Genomic DNA, 17304 nt, shown 5'->3' with positions numbered 1-17304 from the left:
ATGAGGTCACTAAACATTCAGGCAGCTGAACAAACAAAATCCATGTGGGGAAAAAAAAAGAAAAGAAAAGAAAAATCATCTTATGAGTGACGGAAGGAAAAAAAAAAAAAAAAAAAATAGCATGGGCCACAATTTTAAGCATAAAAGTACTGACCCCTGTTCAGTTGGCATTCTGTTCTAAAACGGTGATAACCACCATTTGGAAGATTAGATTGAGTTTACCTATTTTCAAACAATATAATTTACTTCTCAAGAGACAGGAAATAGGATGAGGACTAACCACTGCATCTGTGAGGTGTAATTCTATCTGGCCAGGGACTCATTTGGATACAGCAGGGTCCTGATTCCCACACAGAAAATACGTTTTTGTAATATAAATTGAAGCTCTACATAAACATCGCTGGCCAATCATGTCGTCCTTGAATTTCAGAGTACCATTTCTACTATAGCCAAATATCAAAATTTCATACTTTATGTTACAGGAGACAGTGTTCAAACATTTTCTTAGACTTCTGTGGGAATGCCAAGGGGTTTGACGAGTGATACAAAGCATTGGTCTTACTAGTTATTAAGAGAAATTCAAAGCTCGACAGAGCTGCCGAGCCTGGCTACGGTTGCTAAGCCAGAACAATCACTGTTCACGAGTGATCACAGGAGATTAAACAACTGTTGAGCAAAGCTACAGAGCAAATTTGGCTGTCAGAGAGGCCACTGGAAGTAGGCAGCTGCAAGTCGACGTAGATAGAAAAGAAAGAAGACCAAATAACACAGTGAGGGTGCATAACAAAATGATTGGTAAAAAAAGGGAAGTATCACTGCAGGAAAAAACTCCAAAGCATCAAAGCCAAGCAGAATTAAATCAAAGCTGGATTGGCCAGGTGTAGTCATGCAAGGGGTAACAAAAAATAAAAAATTAAATAAAATAAAAAAGCAGTAAAGCCCCAGGGTGGTTACAGGGAGTGTTGGAGAAGCATGCAGCAGTCGTGCTGAAGCATGCAGACTTCTGAGCAGCTCAGTGTTGGTCCACTCAGAAGAAAAGGGAGGAGGGAGGGAGAGGAGTAGAATTTCTGACCTGTGGCTCCTTACAAGACGCGACGCTCTTCCTCCGGAGAGAATTATAAAATCCTCAAGCTAGGAAGGGGGGAGAAGACAGAAAGATCAGACAAGAAAGTTATGTGGTGTGTGCGTGCGTCCCTACAAAAAAGGAGGAAGCATATTCATGCTGAGTGTGACTGTGTGGTCTGACGTCTAGACCATGGTAAGTCATAAAGCTGAATCAATGTAAACACATACCACAGTCGAACTTCCATTAAATAACATTTAAACACACATATACACACACACGACAATTATCTCCTGAGCACTAAGCTGATGAGATCACATGATGTCTGGCAGGAAACTGAGGTAATTTTTAATAACCAAGGGCAAATGAATGACAAACATTATCCTGTGTGAATACCACCTCAGGTCCTATTGTTCTTTGTTGACCACGGATCTCTCACTCCTGGCATTTTCCATGCTGTGAGCACAAATGTAAGGTTGTGGGCAACCCTGTCAGTTAATGTACCAAATGTAAACAAAGTAAAATTACTCTCCATTCAACACTGTTGAGTTGTGTTTGTTAATCCCATCAGACATGAGCCACAGCCAAACCCGAAATCAAACAGTTAAAAAATAAATAAATAAATAATTCACATAAAAGTAAAATTTCCCAAAATGCAGCTCAATGAGAAATGTTATTTTCCAGGTCATTTATAAATATGTATTGTCAGCATTAAACATCACTAATAAAACAAGGAAGTAATCAAAGATATTTAGAATAATCTGCATCAGAGCACCAACACCACAGTCAGCTTTTGAGTTTCATGAAAGTGCATGAAAACAGGATTCTACAAGTCATAGGGAGGGAAAAGAGAAATCTTATTGCCATTGTAACAGATGGTTGGGCCTCTATTCACAACACTAACCAGTCTGTTCCCTTAGAGTGCTTCCCTGAGCGACATGAAAACCTTTACAACATGGCTGAATACATTCTCCCTGAAGAAGTGCACAAGCTTTGTTCCCACAGTGTGCTGCAATCCAGCTCTGTTTGAGAGCAAAACATGGCCATACATATTTACTTTACCTGGACAGAGACTGATGAGTTACAGTTTGACACTGAATTGATTCTGATCATCACTCTGTCCTGAAAAACCTTCATAAAATAAGTCATTCACTAAAACTGCCACAATGGATCCTGTTGGCAAGGCAACAAATACTGTGCCAGAACAATTAAGGAGACAAATCTTCCAGACAATTGAATTCAGGTCACCCAAATCAACCCAAATATGCAGATTCATTAGCATTTGTTGGGGTAAACTACTGTAACAGAGCCTCCTGTTCTACTGTATAAAAAGGATAATCAGATTATATTAAAATAGAGATGACGCACACTAAACTACAAACATGGGCAGTTCACTTACACCTGATCACAAAAAGCACATTATGCTGATGACCACATTATTGTGTAATGATTTTGTTGTGGTGGGGATGAGTTATCCATGCTACAAATGCCTATTACATTTCAATTTCTAATCACAGTCCTCATTATCTTGTCATCTTTTCTCTCAGTGACACACGAATAAAAGTAAAAGACATACGCAAGCCAGCACTAACCAACACAGCTCGTCCCTGCCTCTCATACTCCTCTGACCGCATCAATGGAGCACTGGGAGAAAATGACAATTGCATAAGATTGATGAGCTCAAGGGCAAAGAGGGCAGCCCCCTTGACATCCTTAGGAAGCACTTTGATTTGGCTTCCCCTGGCTCCCACAAAACCCAGTGACAGCTGATTCAGAGCACCCACGAATCCCAATGACACCGAAGACAGCATGCCTTTAGACGTCTCAATTCAGGATGTCCCGAGTGGGTGTCGAGCCTGGGTACGACCCAAGCAGTGCCCCAAACCACGCCCTTGGTGACACAAAGGTCTGGAGAAAGGACAAAGAGGAAGCGAAAATGTCATGGTATTTTATTTATTTATTTTTTTTTTAAATTGATGAGTGAACTTGAATAAGGAGAGGGAAAAGCTGGCCTTTTAAAGGTTCTTGAAGTCGGAACAAATGTATTAATGCTCCTACTTCAGAAACTCAGTCAATGGTAAACATACTGACAGGATGTGCTATTGAGCACACTCCACTGTGACATTTGATTTCCCCCAAAAACCACTGAGAGGGGGGCGAACTTGAGCTTCAGTCACTCTCCCTTTATCCAAAAACGCCATTATTCTCACCATTAGAAAACTGAACTCAGAAGTGCTGATTTTTCACATTATTATTAATCACAACAAAAACTTGAAGCAATTACATTTTCCCCTCATGTCATTGTTAACGGAGAAGAGTGCAAAAATGCAGTCAGTTTTTTCAGAATTGCTCCAGTCAATTCTGGTGTGATTAGTTTACAGACCATCACATTAGCCATGATGATGGTATATGAAAAGTCAAGATCAATAACTACCTACCTGCAGAAGTATTTACCACAAAACTCTAGATGCTGTCTTCTGAAAAATAATTTGCCATATGTTGAGTTATTTCATTGGGTATATGTGGACATATTGACCACATTGACCCACTAGTGCCTTAAGGATTAATGAATCTTTAATCATCTTTAGAAAATTCCACGGTAATCTATTGATTTTTCTCAAAACCGCAAATGGTTTCAGCAAGAAAAAGGACTATTGAACCAAGGACCATTTTAAATCTGTGTCTTTTATACCAAAGTGTTTTCTTTTGGGGGGGGGGGTTAAGATTCACTTATTACTTACAGTCAAATTTCCATAAGGAGGAGGATTTGGGTGTTTAACAGGTTTCTAACCACGTGGAAGTGCTGCAGTTTCATACAAGTGAAGCTCTCAACCAGCTTCAGTGTTCGATTTTCATTCATATGAGACACATGCATACACACTCCCAGCCGGGACCTTGACTGGTAAACATACACGGAGCACACTAATACACAAAAGACATCAAAAGGCCACTCATCTATGACAGTGCAGCCATTCCAATAAGAGTTCACCGCACGCGCGCACACACAGTCGACCTTGCTGTCCATCTGCAAACATCCCAAGTCTCTGACGAGGCTGGCAGTGTGCACTACCACAGGTGTGAGGGAGAACGAGAGCAACAGAGGAAGAGAGAAAACAGGCTTCAGCATGAGGGAGAACACTGAAGCGTGCAAATTCACACAGTGGTTGGAGAAAGAGGGAGGAAAAACCAGGAGAAGTGAGTAGGAGGACTGTTTATGGCAAACAACAATGAGCCCAGTGCATACAGAAATACGACAGGATGGTTAGAGGGCACATGGAAGGGAACACGTTTTTCCACCCAATTTTCTGTCTTTCTCTAAAGAATGAAGGTATCAAGTTGAGAGACAGTTGCATGTTTTCAGCAGATAAAACATCTATTTATGTGTAAAGTGCCTTTTTCCATTAAAGACGGACATTCTCTTTGGATTCGGGACATCGTCTTTGTGTCCTACTCTTTTATGATGCAATACAGCAAAGCCCTGAAAGAATAAAAACAACTAGGTGAAATTCATGTCCGTTCTAATCCCAGATGGAGGTTGCATGCACTCTGTACTTTTGCTCACAAACATTCACACATGCACACATACACAAAGCAGTGTGTTGAAGAGGATTATGCAGGCTTGAATTACAACAGAAAGAACCCCTGTCTGCGAGCACCACAGAGCAAATCTGGCTTTAGAAACTTTCCTCATCCCAGAGCATCCTGGTACAATAGAGGGGCTGAACCAAAAATCCTGCAGTTTAAACATGTTAATTTTTGAGGATGTCGGAGTGCATTTGCAGATGGATTATCAGCTCCTGGCGAAAATGTCAGAGACCGTATGCCACTTGTACTGGATGTGTCTGCAGGCCATGTGCCTGGGAATACCAAGTGGAATGCACATATCTACAGGAATGTCCACTGATATCCTGCTATGTGGAAATGTTTGCTTACTAGCGAACAAGAGGAAAAACAGAAGGCATTTTTGTGTGTGCGTGTGCATGTGTAAGGAGCCTTCTGCCTTTGTATGAATCTTAAGTAGTTCCATGTTGAGGGAAGCTTTGTTCACCATCACTGTCGGGGGCACGTCCTCCAACTTCTCCCCTCACTTCCTTTGGGCATAACATTTATCATTCTTCCCTGACGAACAATCATTCTATAACACAGACTAGCATCACACACACAATAAGCTACCACCCCCACTCTCCACTGCCCTTTTGGCCTTTTCAGGTTGCTTGGATACCTTTCATCCAATGGGACAGCTTGTCAACAACATCATCACTTACTTAGAAACTCCCAACCTTCACTTCACTTGATTCGCTCCAGCTGAGCCTTAATAAAATGAGCACATATTTTTCTTCTTTGATGTTAATGTCGCCTCCAAAATACTTAAAAGCTTCCAAAGCTGAATGTCTGAATCTGCAAAAATTGAAGTTAATTCAAAAGCAGGAGAACCTTCTAATTTGCAAGAGAAATTTTGCTCTGGGCAAAGACAGCCTTATCTATTATCCAGCTTGATAATACAATATTTTGTGCTGACGTTAGATATATAGTCTGCTACCTTGAAGCCTGTTTCATAAAAAGCCTCTCCACTTCTCTTTGAAAGGGTCAGCCAGTGGGTTAATAGGAAGTGAAGAGTGCATACACGCTGAATTGCATCAACCTCATTTCATCTTCCGTGACTATACAGGCAACTTCAGTCTATGCATCTAAATCTCCTGATTCCTGCAAGAATTGTTCATTACCGTTAAAATGTATTTCATTGTTGTTTTCTTTCCTGCACAAAACATTCATTTCAAACTCTTAAATTCTCTGTAACGCAAGCACATAATAGGCCTGGCCTTGTTCGGCTTTTGCCGTGTTTGCTCCTATCCCTTTCAGCTGACTGTCCTGCATCATTTATTTGCTTATTACGAACGCTGACAGCTGATTAGTTTGCTTACTGCACCCAAATTCTCCAACCTCTACAGATCAAATCCAACAAACACTGGACACAAGAGACAAAGTTAATAAAAGAAACAAAAAGAGAAAAGAGATGCATAGAAAAGGCAGAGGAGGGGTCCAAAATTAAAGAAGTAGGAGAATACAGAAAGGGAGCAAAGAAGAGGTAATGTGGTAAACGCACAACCCCTATAAATGACTCAGTTTTGTCAGGGACATAAAGAGCGACTAACAGCAGCGGCAACATACCAACACAGTTAACGAGAGTGCAAATAATTCCTGATGCAAATGTCATAGGTTTTCAGGGGCAAAACAGACTGTCTTTATACCAGCACCCACCACAACGCATCTCCCCCTCCCCCCAATTCTCCCCCAACTCTGCACTGAAACAAAGTCGCACAAGCACTTCCAGAAGACAATCTTGCACAGTGCAACAGAAGTGTAATCACAAGAGACAACATCATGTTCTTACTTCAGGCTGAAACAAAAGGCCAGAGTACAGTGGGCTCTTTACACGAACACACAACACACACAAGACAAACCACTTACTTGTCCGTCATGGCGTCGGCTAGCGAGTACTGATGCATTAAAACTTCTTTTCACTTTTCCTCACACAGTTGGAAATCGTTGAAGGACAAGCCTGGGGTTAATGTTATAGCTGCAGTCTACAAAAAAAGGGAGAAAGAAAACAAACTTCTTTTAGAATAATGACTCAGTAATTTGGACTGACAGACAGATAGATAATAAAATCATGGTTAATCACATAAAATAATTTTGGTTATTTTTCATTGTTGATTCGAAAGAATGAAAAATCTTAAAATTTGAAAAACAGAAACCATTTTGTCCCCTCTGTCCGCTGATAGATCAATTACAGTAGGCATTTTACAAAACTTAAGTAATTTGCACATCTTCATAACCAGAGATTGAAGTAGTTGTTTGACCCACTTGATTTGCACTCGTGAGCAAAATGGTCCGTAAACAGTGCAAAAGCCTGAGCTGACAACTATTACAACAGCTACTGTTTGTCTGTGGAAGACAATGAGGGGAAAACAACAACAACAACAACAACCTTCCATCCAACAGCCTGGGACAACATCGAACTTTACAGACATGCTTCACTTGCTCACAGTTAGCCGAGGAAGGCCGTGTCTCTTCGGCTTTCTGAGGGATACCGTTTCCATAGTTACAAAGGCAGCCAACCAGCCAGCTAACTAGCATAAAGAGAGCGTACCAAGAAACCCTCTGAGTCTCCAGCAGACAATGTGAAGCCGCTCACAGATGGAGGATACATTGTCTTACTGAGGAGCAATTTCGCAACCAGGTGATTACCATCTACCATTTCCAATGAAGAGATTATGAAATTAATTCTAAATAACCAAATCCCAACAAATTCCATTGCATTTCCTAAAATCCTTAAAATACACTTCTGCTATTAAATTCACATAAAAATTAGCAGATGTTTACTGCAAGCCTTCTGATTTTGAAATTTTAATGAAGTGATGAAACAAGACACATCCTGAGGCTGATGAGGAATCTCCAAAGCTTATTCACCTACAAGAAATGACAGCAGCAGCCGGTTAAAACAGACTGACATGGATTTATGTTCGCTGTAAGCAGATAAAAAGGTTAGATTCCAGTTCCCAAGCATCACACTATATTTAATAGACTTGGAGCAGGTTTTAAATCCTCACATTTCTATTCTAATCAAGTGTCTGTTTCAGTTAATGATCCACCACTGGTTAAACACAGGGGACTTTTGTGGTTTTATTGTTTTGCCAGCTTACAAAGCTACAACTGGAGGGGCATGGGAGTGATGGTAAGGTCCCAACCCCACCCAGTCCTATCAGCCCAAGACCCAGACAAGACACCCAGTAACCCTGGAGCCAGGCAGCGGCAGTCTGTCTGCGTGGGTCTAAATGGGTACATACGCCTTCTTTCCTTTGACCTTTTCCAGACTGCACCCATGAATTCTGAACTGTCCTCTTCCACTTTCATTTTGCTGCCCAACAGCCATTTATGGACCTTGTCCATATCGTAAATATACAAACCAAACAATCTAAAATAAAACCCAGTTACCTTTAAAGAAATTTGAACAAATGGGGGAGAAGTGTGGCTGTTATGAAATTCATTTGTGTGATGAGTCTGGAGGGGTAAATGGGTCTGCCACAGCTTAATTTATTTGTAGTTTGACAAGTTAAAAAAAAAAGAAGTTCAGGGTTGAAATATCAGTCTCTCTCTCCAGAAGCACAATCAGTCCACTTCAGAATTGCATAAACTTAGTTATTTCACCAATTCAGTAAAACTACAGCTATGAGTATGTAGGCCTCAGATAAAAACATCCCATGCAAACTGCAGAGTGGTGTTCTTTTTGTCGGCATTTTTTTGCAACAAGAGAAGTTTCTTCACAAAAACCCAAAATTAAATTACTGCCTTCTCATCCACATGCAAACAATCATTAAGTGCCTGGTTGAATAATCAATGCAACACTGACTGCATCAAGCAATAAAGAACAGTAAGACTGTGCTCCAAGTATATGTGGAGCTGGTTAAAAAGAACAAAAAAAAAAACAAAAAACAACCTACTGCCAGATAAAGTGTGCTTTCTACAAGTGCACAGTGGAGATAGCCATACTCGGTAGAAAAGGCCCATTAGTTGGCTTTGATGTTCCTGCATCTCTTCTCAACTGTTTTAATATCTGTTTTAAGATACCAACTAGTTGTATGATAAAAGGAAAATCTGAAGTGTCCAAGATATTGCTGTGCGTAAAGCCACTCCTTCCCCTCTGAAGGGAGATTTATAAACTCCAGATGGGAGTACGCTTTATGTTGTAAACAAAGCCATCAGTATTTGTAAAAACAACAAGAACAACTGCAATCTTCTCATCCTCTCAACTCATACAGCCAAGATGCAAGAGGAAGCCAGTTTTAACGAACTGGGTGGGTATTGCCTCAAATATGGCACAGCAGAGTCTTGTTTGCTGCATCCTGATGACCTGCCCAACACCACACTGAATTATTTACTTACCAGATGAGCTTTGAGTAAAAATAGCATGCAGAAATCTTTAAAAAACAAAACATACCTGATTCCTATTACAAATCAAAAATGGTGTTGACATCGGGAGAGCACAGCAGCCAACACGCTTGTGGGTGTCCACAAAAGATGTCTGTGACACGAATCTTACCATAGTATAAGTGAGAAGATCCTGCAGGCGGGGAGACGGAGCGAAAACAACGCCGTCGGAGAGAGCTCTTCCAACCTGGCTTAGTCACTCTGTCATTACTGGGAATGTTACCATTGCTAGACCCTCATTTAATTTTTTTCCTCATGTGTCATGCAAGCCAGTTTGTCACCTCCTCCCTCACTGCTCCTTGGTCATGCTCCTCTCACTATCCCTCCTTCGGTCTGCCTCTCTTTACCTGACATGATCAACAGTGGAAAAAACAGCACAAGAAGCTGCAAAGGGCGGAGAGACGGTGCTTGCATTAAAGGGTCGTTTCATCATAATGCATGTCAGCAGTGTAGTCTGTCTCCGTCTGAGCAGGCAACGTCACGCTGAGGATCGCCTCTCACTGTCACAGCAGTGTATCGCTGCTCACTGGTGGAGAGCATACCCCTGGAAAGCATCAATACACACTATTGCTGAGGAGGGGGAGGGGGAATTCAGGGTGGCGGGTGAGGGGAGGAAAGAAGGGGGAAGGGGGTTGAGGTTAGGGAAGCTTGTTTGTGCGTCTATGGGAGTGTGTCTATTGTTGTAGGGATGCTTTTTTTCCCCCCCACTCAGTCTCTTCTTTAAGGAATGAATGGGGACTGCTGGTCCAGCTGCTGCTCTCTCAGCACTGCATTTAACCCGGAGCGAAACACACACACACGCACGCAACTGTAGAGACGGTCAGAAATCTCCTCTAGATAGATGTTGGGACGTCTTCTCTACGAACACACTGGAAAACAGTGAGAGTCAATCTAAAGTCAGCAGAACTGATTAAAATCTACTGACTGCAGGTTAGACATCTGTCATGCAACGCCTTTCACTGCACCTGTAAACAAATGTCACTGACTTTGCAAGTGCTGAACCCCTTCGTAACAGATAAAAGACGGATAAGGACAGAAAACACCTTCACTGTTCAGCTGTGTCACCCGGTGATATCCTCCACAGTCACAGAATGTACTGTATGCAGGCTACCTCTCCCAACTCCATTCCCTTCCAGCTCCCTGCTCCCAGCAACAGAACGCTGGGAACCTTTTCAAAACATCAATAGTGCTGCAGTAACGCATCAGTAAGCTTCCTGCGCTCTCAGCTATAATCACTCATAGCCATGGGTGCAGTACCTTTGGAATCTTCACAGAATTCGTGTGCAGCTCATTGTACAGTGTGACGTCCATATAACAGTGAAAAGCCCAGTTATCATGAATAACAAAGCTGCTGCTGTACTGCGGATGCTGATTTTGGTCAACAAATGCAACTGAAGCGACTGAGGCTTCTAGGGTGTGGACTGCTTGTCACATGTAATATTACCTCACGTGTATAATAAAGACAAACAGGAAACCAAGCTTCACATCCAGCATTTGCCTTGATATCAGCCAGCTGATTGGCCATGTTTAAATTGGGAGACAGTTGCTGAGACTCTCTGAAATGCAGCAATACATTGTGCATGGCCAGTAACACACAAGTGGACATACAAAAGTGCCTACACATGGCACTGGCTGCTGCCCATACATGACCAGATGCTACTCTGTTTTTCCAATAGGCAATTATTCCAGTCTGAGGTAGCTGGGGTGCTAGGGTGTGGTAGGGGAGGTGTGTGTTTAAAAAAGGAGATGGGGGTTTCCCCCAGATGTCTGTTTCATAGAGCAGCCAACCTCAACACCAGAGCACCAAAGACTGGCCCGTGACCTCTCACCCTTAACTCCTGCAGGACCATAACAATTAGGTTTCTGCAAGTCGCACATCAATATAGCTACACGTTATTTCATAAACCCTCTAAGGAGAAAACTGTGCGCACCATGTGTCTCATCTTTCAGTACGCAGTGTCCATTATTTCCATTCACAAAGCGGTATGGCTCACTCACGGAACAGGCAGGAGACCACCGATTGTTAGATTGCTAATGAGGAGAAAGGACCAGTAAGGGGCTGTGTGCCTGTGTCAAAGACAGCACCTTTTACAGTGAGCTCCACAGCAGGAGGTGGAGTGCTGCTGCCCAGACCATTTGCAGGTATTCTAGCCTTTTGTACCAGATGAGCTGGCTGACGACCAAACGCAGCAGAGTGAAAGAGAAGAAAGCTCATGAATGGTCACCTCTAAATCCATTAAGACTTTATTCAATTACCTGACAGTTAACCGCTGTAAGCGTGTGAAGAAACGGGACGTCTCTGCTAAGGAGGGGGGCTGTCTCCTTTGAGTAGGTCAATTGCATTGAGATTTGAAAGACACATATGCGCCTAATGCAGGCTTCCAATATGCAACGCTGAACGCAGTAAGCACAGATTCTCAGTGTTTTACCAAGAGAGAGCTTTCACAAACAGCAAAAGCTTGGTTCTGCACCCCTAAAAGTCATCCAAATAACTAACCCTTCATATCCAAAACAAGCACCATTTCTGCAAAGTTCAGGTTTAAAACAAAGCTTGCCTTCACCCACAGGCTTTATGATTGGATTCCTGTTTTCCACTCATTCTAAATTGATTATCAATGTAGGGTTTCCATGGGTAAATGTCATTAACAAGCAAAAGCATTCTGTGTGATTTCACTGAGCACATGTGAATCCCGTGCTTTCAATGGACATGGAGAGGAGAAAAAAAAAGACTTAGAGAAAACTGGTTTCTCCATAAATAGAATTTATATTAATTTCACACAGCTTTCCCAGGACCTCTTAAAATGGGGGAGTCTTGGGAAAGCTTTGTGTGTGCAAGATTTTCTCATATAAAGAGGAGCTAAGGCCAAGACATGCTGCATAAACGTCACAGAAAATCGCCAAAATGTTCTTGTTGTCTTTTACTTCTCTGTTTTTATGGTGTGTGAATGGAAGCACCTGACCATTTGACTTTCTTTCAGGAGAAAATGAAGTTCTATTTCATCTAAAACCATCTAAGGCAACAATTTGAATGCTGGAAAGACCTTGGAAAAAAAAAAAAAAAAAAAGAAGACCCCCATCACTCCCAAACTCTGCTCTGCTTCATAACTGCAGTTTCATGTAAAATAGAGTCACCCTTCTTTCTAACGGCAATTTCAAAACCTGCTGTAATGACAATTTTGCAACACAAACACAACCTCTAACCTGAGGGAAAGTTTGTGTGACAGACAATGATGCCTGAACGGCTCAACAGCATGCAGTGGTTTAATGATTTGTCTGCTGCCGGTGAATGATCACAGCAATATCCTGTTCTGGCTAGTTCTCTGGCGCTCCCCCGAGGGTCTGACTGACATGAGTCTGGCTTGACCGCGTGTACTTAAGCGCCAGCTAGCCCATAAGCCCATCACACTGACAAGATCCGGGTGGATGTCCCCCAACTAGAGCCGATACCCGAAGTGACCCAGCAGAGGACCTGTGGAATCAAATCAGATGAGGCAGAAGAATTACTTATTGGGGCCGTGCAGAAAGCATTGGCATATCCCACGCACTTAAGTGAAATGTTAAGGGAGACAAGATGGCTAATGTCAACAATGAAGCTGCGGGAAAACTGATTTAGAAAACCCAACAGCTGTCTTTAGGGACAATCTAAATATCTGGCATGCTCCAAAATTCCACAGTTGTTATGCAAAGTAAACTAAGCCTGCATACAATGAAGTGCATTTCCTAACAGTAAGGAGAATGTTTATTCTTTGAAATATCTAAAAATTGTGAAATTCCTTTTAAAATGGATTGGGCCTGTTGGTTGATCAAAAGAAGCCATCTGTAGTCGTCCCATTTGTCCCCGTTTTCAGAGCAAAACAACTTATTGACAAATGACTAAAACATCTAATTTATACAAAAAACTGAAAATGGTGCCATTTGTTGACTGGCCCCAGATAACTGCTTTAACTCAAATCACGAGCAGAATTATTGGCATCGGTGAAGACGTCGCCTTTCAACCTGCGTCTCAGAAGTATTAAATTCCAGAGTCAAAAAAGGTCGAGAGCAGTAACAGGGTGATGATGCGTGTACTTTGAATTACGCAGCAAAGAGCCAAGAAAGTCACACTGAGGTTCAGTGCACCAAGCCAGAGTGCAAGCAGCAAGGCGGACAGCCAGTGGGCCCATAACTTCTTATTTTCCCCATCCAGCCAAACCAAGACTAAACATGCATGAAAGTAAACAGTTCATGACAAAGCACTGATGGACCCCAGCTGCAACCCCCAGGAGCCTCCTTCTCCAGGAACAAGATGCCTGCAGAACTGCAACCCCCAGGAGCCTCCTTCTCCAGGAACAAGATGCCTGCAGAACTGCAACACCGACCCCCCCCCCCCAAAAAAAAAAAAAACACACCACACACACCTTCCGAGACATAACAGTGAGCTGTTATGCACTGCAGGTTTGCACGTTGCAGCTCTTGTGGTTGTGTCGATATGCGCTCTGCTGTCAATAAAGCTCTTTTGTTGTTGCAATGAAAGAGCTCGTTGATTTATGCATGCAATGGTAGAAACCCCTGAATGACCCCTGCTTCGCCAGAATGGCATTTTGAAAGTGCAGTCGGGGAGAGTTTAATCTTTAAAAAGATTTGTGCGAGCACGTCTGCTGCACGTAATATTATATTCACGAGTTATTTTGCGCCCTAAGGACGGTGACAGCGGCTGCGGGGGTTCAACAGCGCAACTTTTTCACCTTATTTTTCCGAAGTTGAGCATTGAAACGTCGAGAGTCAGAGCTTCGTTGTAACTTTTCGGGCTGTGGCAAAGTGCAAGAAGAGCGCCAAAACAACGAGAAGGAGAAAACGAGCACCGAGTATTTATTTCTTTATTGTTCCCCCAGTTTTTTTTTCTCTCGTCGTGTCTCGGTGCAACAAGTGCAGCTGAGCCTGAAGAGCGGAGTCCGAGCAGCGGAATAAAACCAAAAATGTCGCACTTTTGTCTCTGCGGCAGCCTCGTGAGTTAAAGTGTGCACAGCTACTCACTGTGGGAGGTTAATGTGATGGTTTCCTCTTTGTTCCACGGTGTGTGCGGAGATCAGAGTTTGGTTTGCAGCCCTCCTTCAGCTCAGCATGGCGGCGGCCGGAGCCACAGACTGGATTCAAACCGCTCCGGGCTCTGATATCAACAGACAGGGGGAGGGCTCATGTGAGGGAGGGGTGGGCTTCAGTGTAACTTCATTTATTATTGTTATTATTATTATTATTATCATTTCCATGTCCAATGCATTTGTCGCTAATTTAGGTCATTGGTATATTTAATATGAACAAATAAATAGTAATTCATTGTTAGAGATTAAACTACTATTACTACCCTACTTCCATGAAAGGCAGGACTTCCTACTTATCCTATAAATGAAGATCAGGTTTGTTTGTTTGTTTGTAAAGACTTGAGTTTGAATTTGAAACTTTGAATTATGGAAGCCTGAATTCGTGAGTGTAAACTAAATAAATAGAAATAGAAAAGTAGATCAATAAAAGCGTGCATTTTCCAAAGACCTGTTGAAACTAATTCATAGCAGTGACTTTTGTATACTTTTCTTTTTTCTTTTTATCTGGCCACAGAACACTAGACCTGTTGCAATATTGTGCATTTATCAGGTTATTTACAAATACCTAAACTAATGTGGTAAAAAGGAAAACTATTTCCTTGTTTACTTTAGGATTAGGATTAGGGTTGAAACTCTTTATACTTCTGCTCCTTTACAATTGAAGGGCAAATATTGCAGGTTACTGTTTACTCCATTCCTGACTGATTGCATCACTCTCATCCAAAACATAAGCTCATAAAGAATGATGCATTTCTATGGAAAACTACCCAATGCCATTAAACTGTAGGAAATTAGTTCTTCTACATCCTGCATGAGGTCTACTTTCTTTCTTTTTTTTAAACATGTTGACTAAATGAAAATCCTGATCTTAAATTTTGAGGTTTAAGAAATGACTACACATACCATACCAACTGAAACCATAAAAGAAAAATGCTGTTTGGCATGTTTATTTCGTCAGTGACCTTCTTTGTATTTCACATGAACAAAAGGTCACAGCCTTGATTTTGTGATTCCAAGTCTTGAGTCCAAATTTGGTCCAAGTCATTATTTTAATCTGGAAAATATAAAAACATATAGTGTGTATGTAATCATACTTTCATTTTTTTTTTATGTTATTTAAATGCCCAGATTTCCAACAGTGATGCAGGACCGCAGAAGACTTGATCTCAGTGTCCTCTGAGTTTTCTAGCCACAGCCCTGGTGAGTAGTCAGTTACTTTGAAACCCTGGACGAAGGGGACTCTATAGGTGGAGCTAGTGGATATAAAAGGTCATTGCTGGAGGTCAAAGGTTGTACAACATTTTCCTAAAGGAGAAGTGAATCAAAAACACAGCGGAGGAAAGACAGACTGACCCTTGTCTCATTGTGTAGGGCAGAGGAGGAGGGAGTGGGACTTTCCACGGCACTGCAGACTGAATACAATACCATCTTTGAGTGAAAGACAGATTGCTGCTGGTGAAAGACAGCGCTGCCACAGAGATAGTTGCTGCTTTACCTGCCAATTTAGTTTGAAAAAGTCTATTCTGTGTATTGATGTCCATGAGGATGAGGAAGAATGAGGCCGTACCCCTATGCCAGTACTCCCAGGCATCGTCAGCTACACTACCATTTGTTTATATCCATATCTGCCCCCCAATGATTTGAGAGCTTGGAGTTGAGGGCTGGCTCCAGTTAAAAGAAGACGATAAGTGCTGCCTGAAATGAATACGAAAAGCAGCTGGGTTTATCTTCACTCACTTCGTGACATGTGCTGCTAAGAGAAAACAGGTGACCGAGGAATGTGTGCTGAAACCCAAACATAATACTGGAGCTCAAATGATTTGTTGCCACTTAGCCAGGCCTGTATTTCTAAATACATTTTATTTACTCATCTAGTTTTTATATAATGCATTTCTTTGCCCATATAGGTATTTTTTTTCCTGTCGGTACACCTCTTCTTATTCCCATCTCTCTGTCATGGAGACACAAGTGTTACTTTTTAGCAGCTGATTGACTGTTGCTCGGTGTAACACTGACATTTTAATTCTGAAATTGTCGATTTTTGTAGAAAACATGGACACAACGTGACACGTTTACAGTGAACCTTATCTTAATACGACTCCAGACAAGATTATTGGATTAATGCACAAAATGAAAGTGTAACATGGACAGAAACATACACACACGCACGCACAATGGATGAGGAAGTAATAGAGTGAGGTGTGGATTTCAAGTGTAAGTATATGATCTTCATGCCTGAACTCTTCAGACACACCAGTTGGATATATTTAGAGTCCCGAGCTGGTGTATCCATGCTACAGGGCAGGCCACAATTATTCACAACAGTGGAAGGGCCAACCCTGGTCTGAGATCACTCAAGGGTTGAGTGCATGTGAGTTGACTGGTACGGGACAGGATTAAAAGTAAAAGAGTCAGAGGTCAGGGCCGGAGGCCATCTCAAATGAAAAGCATATGATAAACTCAGGAGTTTGGAACATTAACTATCCCACTTTGAATATTGCCAAAAGTTGGCACTAGTTTTTGATGTACACAGAAACTAGAGAATACTTTTAATATGTAGTTCTGAGGAATCAAGAGTTGACAGCAATAAAGAGATATTAAATAGAGCTGATGCTGTTTTTATATACCGAAATGAGCTGTGATGTTTCCTTTATGCAACCATTGCATTTATTGTATTCTGAAGAAACCAAAATTTAACATGCAGAAATATCTTAACTGGTCGCAGCAGACGTTTGAATATGTTTTTTTCTTCAGGCACCTGCTGAAATTGTTGTTGAGCAGCTGGTTTAAATCCCACTGAATAGAAATAGTTCCTGAGGGGCGGTGTCAGGACATCCTTCTCTGTACATAGCAGACATGTTCACAAACATACAAAAGTGGAAAAAGACAAGAGTTGTATATGCATCTCATTTATGCTGTGATCTTTGAATGACCTTTCCTTGCCACTTTGACGTTCAACCCTTCCTTCTTTAGGTAAATGCATGGCCATTTCTTTTACTGGAACTTAACCATTAGCCTATTTCAACTGCAAGCTTATTCAGCTGTATGATCTTTTTGGACACTGCACATTGTGGTGCTGTTGAACTTTATTGCATTATACAGAGACATGTTTCTGATCATTTATAAGTAAATGGGCTGCACAAACTATTAGAAACAGTTGCAATTATAAAACCA

General features: G+C 41.7%; 1 protein-coding gene across 3 annotated transcripts in view; it reads right to left on the bottom strand.

The window, feature by feature from the left end:
- sema4d (sema domain, immunoglobulin domain (Ig), transmembrane domain (TM) and short cytoplasmic domain, (semaphorin) 4D) overlaps positions 1 to 14169 on the bottom strand; it is a 34217-nt gene extending 20048 nt beyond the window's left edge. For all 3 annotated transcript variants that reach the window (XM_029515843.1, XM_029515844.1, XM_029515841.1), the window contains exons 1-3: positions 14066 to 14169; positions 6533 to 6648; positions 1073 to 1131 (exon numbers count right to left, since the gene is read on the bottom strand). The gene's annotated coding sequence lies outside the window, so the exon portion shown is untranslated. The remainder of the gene's footprint in view (positions 1 to 1072; positions 1132 to 6532; positions 6649 to 14065) is intronic.
- Positions 14170 to 17304: the final 3135 nt, after the last annotated feature.

This window comes from Echeneis naucrates, chromosome 12, assembly GCF_900963305.1.
Source record: "Echeneis naucrates chromosome 12, fEcheNa1.1, whole genome shotgun sequence".
Lineage (NCBI taxonomy): Eukaryota > Metazoa > Chordata > Actinopteri > Carangiformes > Echeneidae > Echeneis > Echeneis naucrates.
Note: the sequence above shows the minus strand (reverse complement) of the source record. Positions and strands in the feature narration are given on the sequence as shown.